This window comes from Oryzias melastigma, linkage group LG21 (assembly GCF_002922805.2).
Source record: "Oryzias melastigma strain HK-1 linkage group LG21, ASM292280v2, whole genome shotgun sequence".
In the NCBI taxonomy this organism is placed as follows: domain Eukaryota; kingdom Metazoa; phylum Chordata; class Actinopteri; order Beloniformes; family Adrianichthyidae; genus Oryzias; species Oryzias melastigma.
This window is the reverse complement of record NC_050532.1, coordinates 11045032-11054925: the sequence shown is the minus strand read 5'-3', so window position 1 is coordinate 11054925 and position 9894 is coordinate 11045032. Positions and strand designations below refer to the sequence as shown.

At 37.0% G+C, this 9894-nt stretch overlaps 1 protein-coding gene across 2 annotated transcripts in view; it reads right to left on the bottom strand.

Moving 5' to 3' along the window:
• gpr39 (G protein-coupled receptor 39) overlaps positions 1 to 9894 on the bottom strand; it is a 24845-nt gene that overhangs the window by 10686 nt on the left and 4265 nt on the right. The window lies entirely within an intron of this gene.

Sequence of the window (9894 nt, the reverse complement as noted above, 5' to 3'; positions counted from 1 at the left end):
AATTTCTGCAAAAAAAAGTTAAACTACTCCAATGGATTTCTTGGCGAAAAAAACAGACTTTATCATTCAACCCAGGGCTGACCTGCCTGCTGTTTTTATTTTTGACTGTTTTTAAGTAGTGGTGAGAAAAGGCACTGCCAATTTTCAGCGATTGGGACAAAGCTTTTTGACAAGTTGTGTCCCCACAGGACAATAAAAAGCCTCTAAATCGTATCACTCTCACTCCCGACTGCAGCCTCTCACTATGCAGCTTCCTAAAAGTCTTTTTTATTTAAAAAAGAAAAAGTTGCCTTTTGAACTTCTGGTGTTCAGAGACAGACTGCTGAAGGGATTACATGCAGCAAAAAAAACAAACTGTTTATAAATGAATTTGCTCATGTATCCTGTAAGTGTCTTCATCTCATTTTGTAGGCAGCAAAAGGGGCAGTTTGTATCTGAGGAGTTCTGACTTCAGTCTTCTTTGTTTGCATATATTCATCCTTCCTTAGACCATTTTCTCTGACACGGCGGAAAAAACGGGATGATACTGACATAATGTACAGATATCAGAATGGAAACTGTCCTCATGAAAGATGAAACACAGTAATTTCCGATTGCTACAAAAATGTAAAATGTAGGGTATATAGCTTGCATTGAACACAGTATGGACTTCATTGGCTTTATGTTTCATGATTTTCTTTTTTAAACTGTCTTAGAATGTAAAAAGGGAGACATTTATAACTTCAAGCAACATTCATCAGTTCATTTGTACCTTTTTTTTAATCACTTCATCTTATCTTGACAAAACACAGCACAGTGACATAAAGAAAGACATAAAGCACTTCGATTGAAGGAATCAAACCATCCATCTTCTACTTTCTAACTTCCAGAGACTTCTAAGCTCTTGTTTCATCTTAATATCTCCCATCAGGCAATGTGTTACAGAGTAAACGTGCATCACTGTGTGCATGGTGTTGTTGTAAAACATTCATTAACGTAGTAAGTCCTAACAGGTTGTGCAGCTCCGTTGTTAGTATCTCAGCCAAGCGCAGGATTGTCTCCCAGGTGGTTGCCCTGACTGAGGGTGCTGTCACTCACACCAGGGCTTGCCCTCAGCTATGATGGCTGCCAAGAGGGTGCAGAGCTCTTGGGAATGTGACCTCACAATGCAGCTGTCACTCACAGTATCCAAGGGAGGGATTTTTGGGATGAACAATGAGGAACATTTACTGACAAGCTCAAACAGCGACTGACGTGTTAAAAGGTGAACAGAGAATAACCCTAACCCTGCAGATGGAGAATGAACGGGTTGAAATAAAAGTAGAGGTAGTGGATATTTCAGTTCGAGGAGCATAAGAAACAGGAGAAAGATAAAAGAGGTTCACACATGCATGCATCCAACCTTCCCCAGTTCAATTAAATCAGTTTTAAATCCAGAAAAGTTGTATTTTGCTAGAGCAATGTTAAAAACAATTAACTAGGAGTGTTAATGATTAATCAATGAATTGATTTAGATTCCAATGATCAACCTGTGTAAAGCAAGCTGTTAATCCAATCAAATTGTATCAACCTATACCATTATGATACTGTTTTCAACATAAAATAAATTGATTATAATCAAAATTGGTACATTAAATTTAATTATAGTTGAATTTTGGCTAAAAATGTCCTGGATCGATTTTAGGTCAGAGAATCAGATTGTTCAAAATGAATCAATATCAACTATGAATCGTATCAACAACCACAAATGATGATATAAATCAAATTAAAATGAATTGTTAGAGCTCTAATGCTAACCAATAATGTTGCAGTGCTCCCAAAAGACACTCAGTCATTTTCTAGACAATCTGGCTTTTAGTTGGAGCTTTCCAGAACACATGCAGCACAAAAAATAGTTCTGCTGTGTAAATTACTTAAAAAGAGATATGTTTTCTTAATAAAGTAGAACTTTTCATGGTCGTGATCTTTGCACAAAAAACGTGTTTTTAACACATAAGAGTTTCAATGTTGAGCTCGATCCTCTTCTTCACCAAGTATCCTGCTGAGCCCAGCAGGGGTGAGTGTATGCCACTGACTGATAAGAACTGAAGGACTTGTGGTAGTATAACATACTTAAGACTGTTTATGCACTCCACCATAGCCTTTCATTTGTGTATTCTCTTCAGTAATGGAGTTTAAGGGTCCTCGGCCACCAACATTAAAACAGATGAAGATGAGTTTCTTCTGCTCTTGTAAAAGGATAATTCTTGTCCATAAATACCTGCATTACTTTGAACTTTAACCAGTTCATCATAAATGTCAGACGTTTCTTATAAAGTCACATCCAAATATTTCCAATTTCAACTTGTTTTGTGATTGTTTGTGCTCTTTCTGCCCTAAAGTAGATAGAAAAGAGCAGTCCTCTAATATAAAACCTTGTGGGACAAACAGGTATCAGATAATGTGTCGATCCTTTATCTTTCTTTCTTATACATGCCATCCAAAAACACAGTCGGATCCATTCTAATAAGAAATGGTTGCTTGAACTTAGAAACCAAAGCATGACAAGCATGTGACTTTAAGAAATCTTTCAGTGAAGCAACAACCAGATGTTTAGATCTAGTTACATCATCACCAAAGAAAATGACATTTACAATCTAAAGAACAACCACATTGGTTCACAAAGCTTCAAAAACTCTGCTATGAGTCTATAATAAAGCAGAATATTTTGCTTTTTCATGATGTGCAAATGCTGAAGTGCAAATCTGAGTTAAATACTAAGGAAATAAAAGACAGAAGCACACGAAACTCATGTTAGAAGAGATCAGTTATGCAGGCATAAGGATGTTTTTAATTGTGATTCCACAGGTGTAGCTTTGCTTTCATAGCTCTAAAACTAGAGCTATGAAAGCACGACTTTTGGCATTTATTGTTTTCATTAGAAATGGATGCCATAAATCATTCATGAAGGATGACTAAGTGCAGGAGAAAACAGGCATTTGCATGGAAAAAATAAACAACTAAAAGAAAAATACTGTCAGGAAAAGCAAAGACCAACCCTAAGTAATAAAGGCAGAAAGGAGAAAACTAAAGGACACAAACTTAAATATCTCAGTTGATTAGCTAAGATGGACTGATATGTTTAAACAGCAATATCAACTATATCCTAAAACCAAATCAAGTAGAATAGAACAAAAACCAATGTAAAACCCAAGAATAGAACAGTTTAAGGTATAAAATAAAAAGCCCAAAACCAAAGAAACCAGAGAAACCTTTAAAGTGTCTGTTTTAAACAGTTTTTCTTTGAATACCTTATTGCTTTGTCTGTTTTTTGGAAACAAAAAAGCTGCTGTTTCTTCCAACCTTAAAGACACAAGTTATATTCACACTTCTATTAAAAAAGGAACTAAGTGTTCTCAACAAGGCTGGATACCAAAATTAACATCTTTATTAAAACAAAAGCAATACCTGCTTTCTCTCTTAGAACTCCTCGTCCCGTCCACTAAGCCTCACTTAGTGTTCAAGTCACAAATGGCCAGCAAAAGTCAATAGCCATAAGCCAAAAGCAGAGGACAGTGGGATTTAATATTAATGCCCAAAATGCCAGTTCCAAGTGACCAAAAAAAAAAGTGCAAGGCAATTAACCTTTTGTGTAGACTATGATGTGAGGGCAATTCAACACAGATGTTCCCTGCTTCTAATTACTCTTCCCAATTGAAGAGCTAAATTAGAATTAGAAGTTTTTCCAAACATGAATTAGGGGAGAGTCAGGATGAGTGTATTAGAATTTGGAGCATCCAAACAGAACTTTCTGCATTGTGCAGCAGCTTAACAAATGAATATTTCTAACAAAACTGAAAACAATATATTAGTAAATGTGGGATGGTTCTTTAAGACCTATTCCAATGAAAAACCTTTTTTTAACATCTTGTCCAACCTGACATCTGATACAGATCTGTACAACTGGATAGTTTCAATGAATTTTGTTGCACTGCTAATGCTAGCTTGCGGTTGCTAAGCTAGCAAGACACAGTGTGCACAAATGGATGACAGGAAGTAGGGGCGGATTTACTTACTCCGCACCAACAGTTTCCCCCCACAACCCAGGTGAAATTCTGACCAACTCCGACCACTCTGCAGAAACTATGTCCAAGAAAATAACAAAGACTTTGTTTATTTTGGCTAAAAACTGAATCATCACATTAAAAAAACCACTGGGAAACTTTTAAAATAGATCAAAAGATGACTGGAGAGGGTCTCTAGGGGAATATTTACTAAACTTCAAACCTGTTGTATTGTACATTTTGAAATGGTGAGTGTTAAAGAAAATGCTTTTTGATGGGATCAGAATTTGATCATCTAATTTCTTCAAAAATAGATTAATAGTTTAGTCCAAAACTCAAGATTTTTTTAACACTCACAGATTACGTTGAAAATTAGAGACAAACATCAAATTGGAAAAAAAAACAGCAACATCATGACTTGCAATCGACCATAATAAAAGCATAGTCTCTACATTATGATCACACTTATCAATATTTATTCACAACATCTGAATCTGTTTGGAGAGAGCAGTAATGGACCGACATAAGCTTACCACAAGTTTCTAAGTTCAGACTCGTTTACAAACTAAACTAAAAGACATTCAGGGTGTCAAACACGCTACCTCACTACATTTTTCTTACATATTTGTGAAGTTTTGATTCATAATATTAGAACACAAAAGATAATGGACTCACTCAAAGCAAAAGACCAAATCGCCTGTCATGTGATGTTTATGTTAATAACTGTTTTGCTGGAGGGTCTGTAGCTTTCAATAAGCTGTCTTGAAACAGTAAAGAAGCACATTTCAAAAATAAATAAGATGTTTAATGCATACTGATGTTTGTAGACAGTGTGATGCCGTAGCTTTTCTTTCAAATAATAAAAAGTCAGCATTTCCAGTGAATTATTCCTGTCTCTGATGCTGCAATGCCATCACAGTAAACTGACAAAAGTGGAGATGCAAAGCAGGTTCATCTGTTCTCTAGCAATAAAAGAAAGCAACGGCAGGATTTATGCACTTTGCAAAATGACTCATTTAAACAACGGATATGTTTTTCATCTTAATACATTTGTTGAATAAATACAACTCCCTGCTTGAGAGCTCTTTAAAAGCTAAATTTCAGAATACATCAAATGCATTTAAATCCAGATCAATGCAATAATGGTTTCCCATATTACTCTCCAACACTGATGGAGGAATGATCAGCTTTAATTTTGACCAGAAAACCTCAATCTACATGAGTAATTTATTTATCCCTCCAAAAAGATTGAACAGAACATGAGAATGTGAATGTTCGATGGTGGAATCTGTAACCAGAACATTCTGAAAACAAATTAAATACAGCTTACAACTACAACTTACAGGTTTAATAAGTCAGGTATTTACTTTAAAAAATGAAACACAAGCAGGTGTAGTGAAATTTGATTTTTTTTCTTAAACCTATCATTTATAAACGTGCTTGTGTTGGAGTTATGAAATCAGATTCACTTGAAAAACAACAAGCAACGGCCACATTATGAACCAAAGTAAGAATCCAGCTACATTCTTACACCCTACAGGTGTGGCTGATTTCCAAACTTCAATTAAAGACCTTCATTCACAGAAACATATTAAATTACCAAATTTGAAAGAAATAAGAAGCATTGATCTTTCTGTGTCCTTCATTCTCACAAGTTATTCATAAATCCACGGTCATCTCAGCAGCACACGCCTAATTGTCTCGTTAACTGCTGATTCACTCCTAGATGTGCAGGAGCTGAGGATAGAAATGATCATGTAGCTGCAGTTCACACCTCAGCGTCCTGTCGGACTCTCCAGACACAGCTGCCCCCGAATGTCAGTTTTGACATTTGTACTTAGATGGGACGACTGGCAGCAGTGCTGGTGTCATTGTCCTCAGTCTTTGGAAGCTTTATCAACCAAGTTACTGGGAGAGCATAAGTTCTGTCCCTGACCTTCAAATTTGGAATCCACCGCCACCCAGCCACTCCAGGGAAAGTTGGAGCGGCTAGTGAGCCCATGGATGACACATCTGACCAACAGATGTGGAATTTAGTATAGCTTTAGTCTCCACAAGGACAATAAACAGAATCGCGCTAGGAATTGACTATTCTTTCTGGATAATTGTGAAGGCCGTCTGTACCTTGCTCTATACTTTTGGTAGAATGAAAGCATTGTGTGGTTTGGCTGTTATTCAGAGAGGTAGAGAGGTCGACCTTTGATTGGAAGATTTCAGGTTTGGTTCTGGCCTTGCTCACCCATGTGTCAAAAGGTCATTGGGCAAGACAGTGAACCCTACATTGCTTCTGCTGGTTGAGGTTGGCGTCATGTAAGACAACATAGCTACCTTCTGTCAGGAGTAAGAACCCTGTCTCCCCCTCTGGTCACTGGTGGGAGTCATCTCCAGAGTATTAACATACTACATTTCCCAGCTGCCCCAGCACACAGTCCCTGGATGCTGCTTAGCTGACACTCACTGACAATCACCCACATGACCTCACTCAGTGTGAAGTATTGTTTATGCCACCCTGCCTACATTACCGAGCGTTTCAATGATCTTCTGTTTCTGACCCTGCTTTATCTCTGATTGACTGCCGCCTGCCCTGATCCTCACCTGGACACTGACTACCCTAGTCTCTTCTTTGATGCTCCCATGCTCATGATTGACACCTGCCTGTCTGACCCTAATTTAGTTTTGTGGTCTTTTAGCTGTGCTTAGTTCCTGTCTGAACTAATAAACATTCTGCATGACACCTTCAGTGTGTGAATGTGTGAGTTATGGGACTGTAACTATAAAGCGCTTTGACCTAAGGTAAAGTAGATAAGTATGTCATTCACTATGAACCATATACTCTCTCTAAGGTATTGCAGAATACATTGTTTGGAATTAGCACCAGCTGAAAAGAAGAATCTCTGAAAGTTAAAGAGAGAAAGAGAGTTCCAACACCCAAGTTAACCCCTGGTCTTGCAGATGTTGAGAAAATATACTGTAGTTATTCCAGTCAAGTTTATTTTTCTCAAATATCCTGAACTATTATTGTGGTCCTGAACAAAAAAGGATATTGTGAATCCTAGGAAGTCGTGGTAGCTAACTAGCTCTTTTTACAGGCTTATGAGGGTAGGCAGCATCATGTCTGTGATGTCACAACCATTAGCCATGAGAGCAATAGAGAATTTTTACCTTTCAGAACATTTATTCATAGAGGAATTGTAGGAGATAGAGGAACCATGAAACCGTGTTACATTTCATTTCAATTCAGTTTCATTTATTCAGCCCAATATCATGATGCAATCCTCTCAGTGGGCTTACCGGTAACCGGTAAACAGTCTATGGTGTTACACCATTGACTTGTTATTAAAGACTGCATTCATCTATGTTGTAGTCACCATTGTGGAGGAGGGCTTTAATCACCTTTAGCAAACCAAAACTCTCTGGAATCTCTTTGGAGTGTTAAAGTAGAGCTGTGTCAAACGACATGCGAGGCACGAGAACTTCACAAGCTGCCTCCTGCAAGAGACATAAAGAACCGCAAGAGAAAGTTCTTTGCAGACTTTGCAAGGATGCTTGAAGCTGAAGGCATCTTTAGGAAGGCTTTGGACACGTCTCCACCATCTTTTACCAATAAGGGGTACAAGAAAATATCAATTCAGTGAAATATTGCAATACTTCATATAGCAATACTTGTATTGATTTAAAATGCTGCCAAGATGATATTTAATAAATAATTTATAAGCAAACATGCAAAACAACCACAAGAACCATCCAACATAGTGAAATGAGACATATGCAACTTAGTTTTAACTAAGGATGAGAATCAAACCAAAAATCTGTGCTAAATTGGTACTGGTGATGTATAAAAAGGTGATTTTCTGAGCTTCTTGACTCATATAAGAACGAGTAAGACAATGTAGATGCGTAGTGCCCACTTAATGTTCTGATCATTAAATAAAATATATTTTACCATTTTATTAATGTGAAAGATTTATTTATATTTAGATCAAGTTTTTTGTAAATTAGAATCTTTAAAAAAACAAAGGTGAAATATTGTCTCTGGCACTGTCTTGGAACATATCAGGATATGAATCGTGATACATACTGTATCACCAAACTCTTGTCAATACACACCACTAAATCAGACGATTGGTTAGTTTCTTTAAGTTCCACTCCAGTCATATTTTGATCTATTGCAAAACCATTATCAATGATATTTTAATTATGAATATTCTGTTTTTAGACAAAATCAAAAAACTTCTATTGTTTTTCTAGGACACAGCTTCTGCAGAGCAGAGGTAAATAAAAAAATCCACCTCTGAGTTGTGGGCTGGACTGCTGGTGCAGGGTAAGCCTGCCCCAATACTATCATCCATCTGTTTACATGCTCTCCGACTAGTTTACAGACCCTCATACCCCAAACCTAGCATTAGTGGTGACATGGAGCCTTCTAGTCATACAGTTTTGAGCAAGATGCCAGATCGGACGAGGAAAGCAAAGATATAAATTGATCTATTTGTCTGCTAGTGGATAAATCAAAGTGGAGCGGAGCAGGACACTTTTCAACGTTACATATAAGCTCTTTTTTAGACAACTTTTTTTTTCTTGTCTTCTCCTGATTCACAACAATTTGAATAAATAAATACAATTTTGAGATTAACCTCTTAATTCCAGGCTCAATTTATGGTTAATTTTAGAGTTTGTGATTTTAAGTTTCTAGACATGCCAAAATTGCCAAATAATAACAAGTAAAATGGGTATGGGATATTTTAGTTTGGAGAAGTGTTAACCAAAAAACAAAAAGAGGGAGAGATCCGAGTAAATCCTAAAGTAAAATCACATTAATTAATATTCTAAACCACCTTCTCCTGCTTGGGGTCACTGATTCTGATGGAGCCAATCCACTGCTGTCAAGGAGGCGTACATTCCTGACAGGCTGCCAGTCCATCACCGTCACATGAAGACAAACAACCAACCACACACACACTTCCACTCACTCACAGAGAAATTTAAAGTCATCTGTCAACCTAATATGATTCCTTTCACACTGTGGGAGGAGGGCCAAACGGCTGAAGGAAAAAAAAATGATTGCACAAAGTAAGGCCTGATTTGGATTCAAACAGAACCTTCTGCTGTGAGGACTGAGATAAACTAACATTTTATAACATTTATCATCTGCAAAAAAAAAAAAAAGTTTGATCTTAGTTTTCTCTCCTGCAGGAGGTCCAGCAGGTCTGCAGCTGCAGGGAGGACATAAAACACAACTGTTGCCTTTTCCTCGTAGAACAAATGTGTTTCTGTTGAAATGTGCGAAAAACTTCACACCTTCCAGTATTGCAGGAGAGTTGCTATCAGACATAAAAGCGTAAACAAGAATTACAAGTGCATAGGTGTTACTCTACCCCATGTTGCAGGTTTGCTCTAGCTTGTTTTCACCTTCCTAAAATGAACTTTTCTTTTTTTTTAAATGTTACTTCCATGTTTACCCCATTCTTTCTTCTTAGTCTAGTGGATGACTACAAAATGAGAAACACCAGCCTTGAAAAAGCGAAGATTATTTATTTTTGTTAAAGTTAAATCCTTCTAAAACAATGAGGCATTCATCTGATAGCTCTGTTTATCCAGCTGCCAAACAGGACCTTGTATTTGATCAGACAAAGTTTAAGGTTTCTGACTGAAAAAGTTCAGGCTGATGGAACAGAAAAGAGAAGTGTTGCACAAATTTATAGCAGAAACATCTAAATATCCAAAACTAAAATGGAACTTTGGTTTAAATATCAAGCTCCAAAATTAGTTTTTAAAAGTTCAATTGGTGTCACACACCTGGGGCAGACCCACTTCAATGAAAATTGTGTTTTTAAGATGTTCTAGTCGCATTTTTCTTGTGATTTTCTGGTAA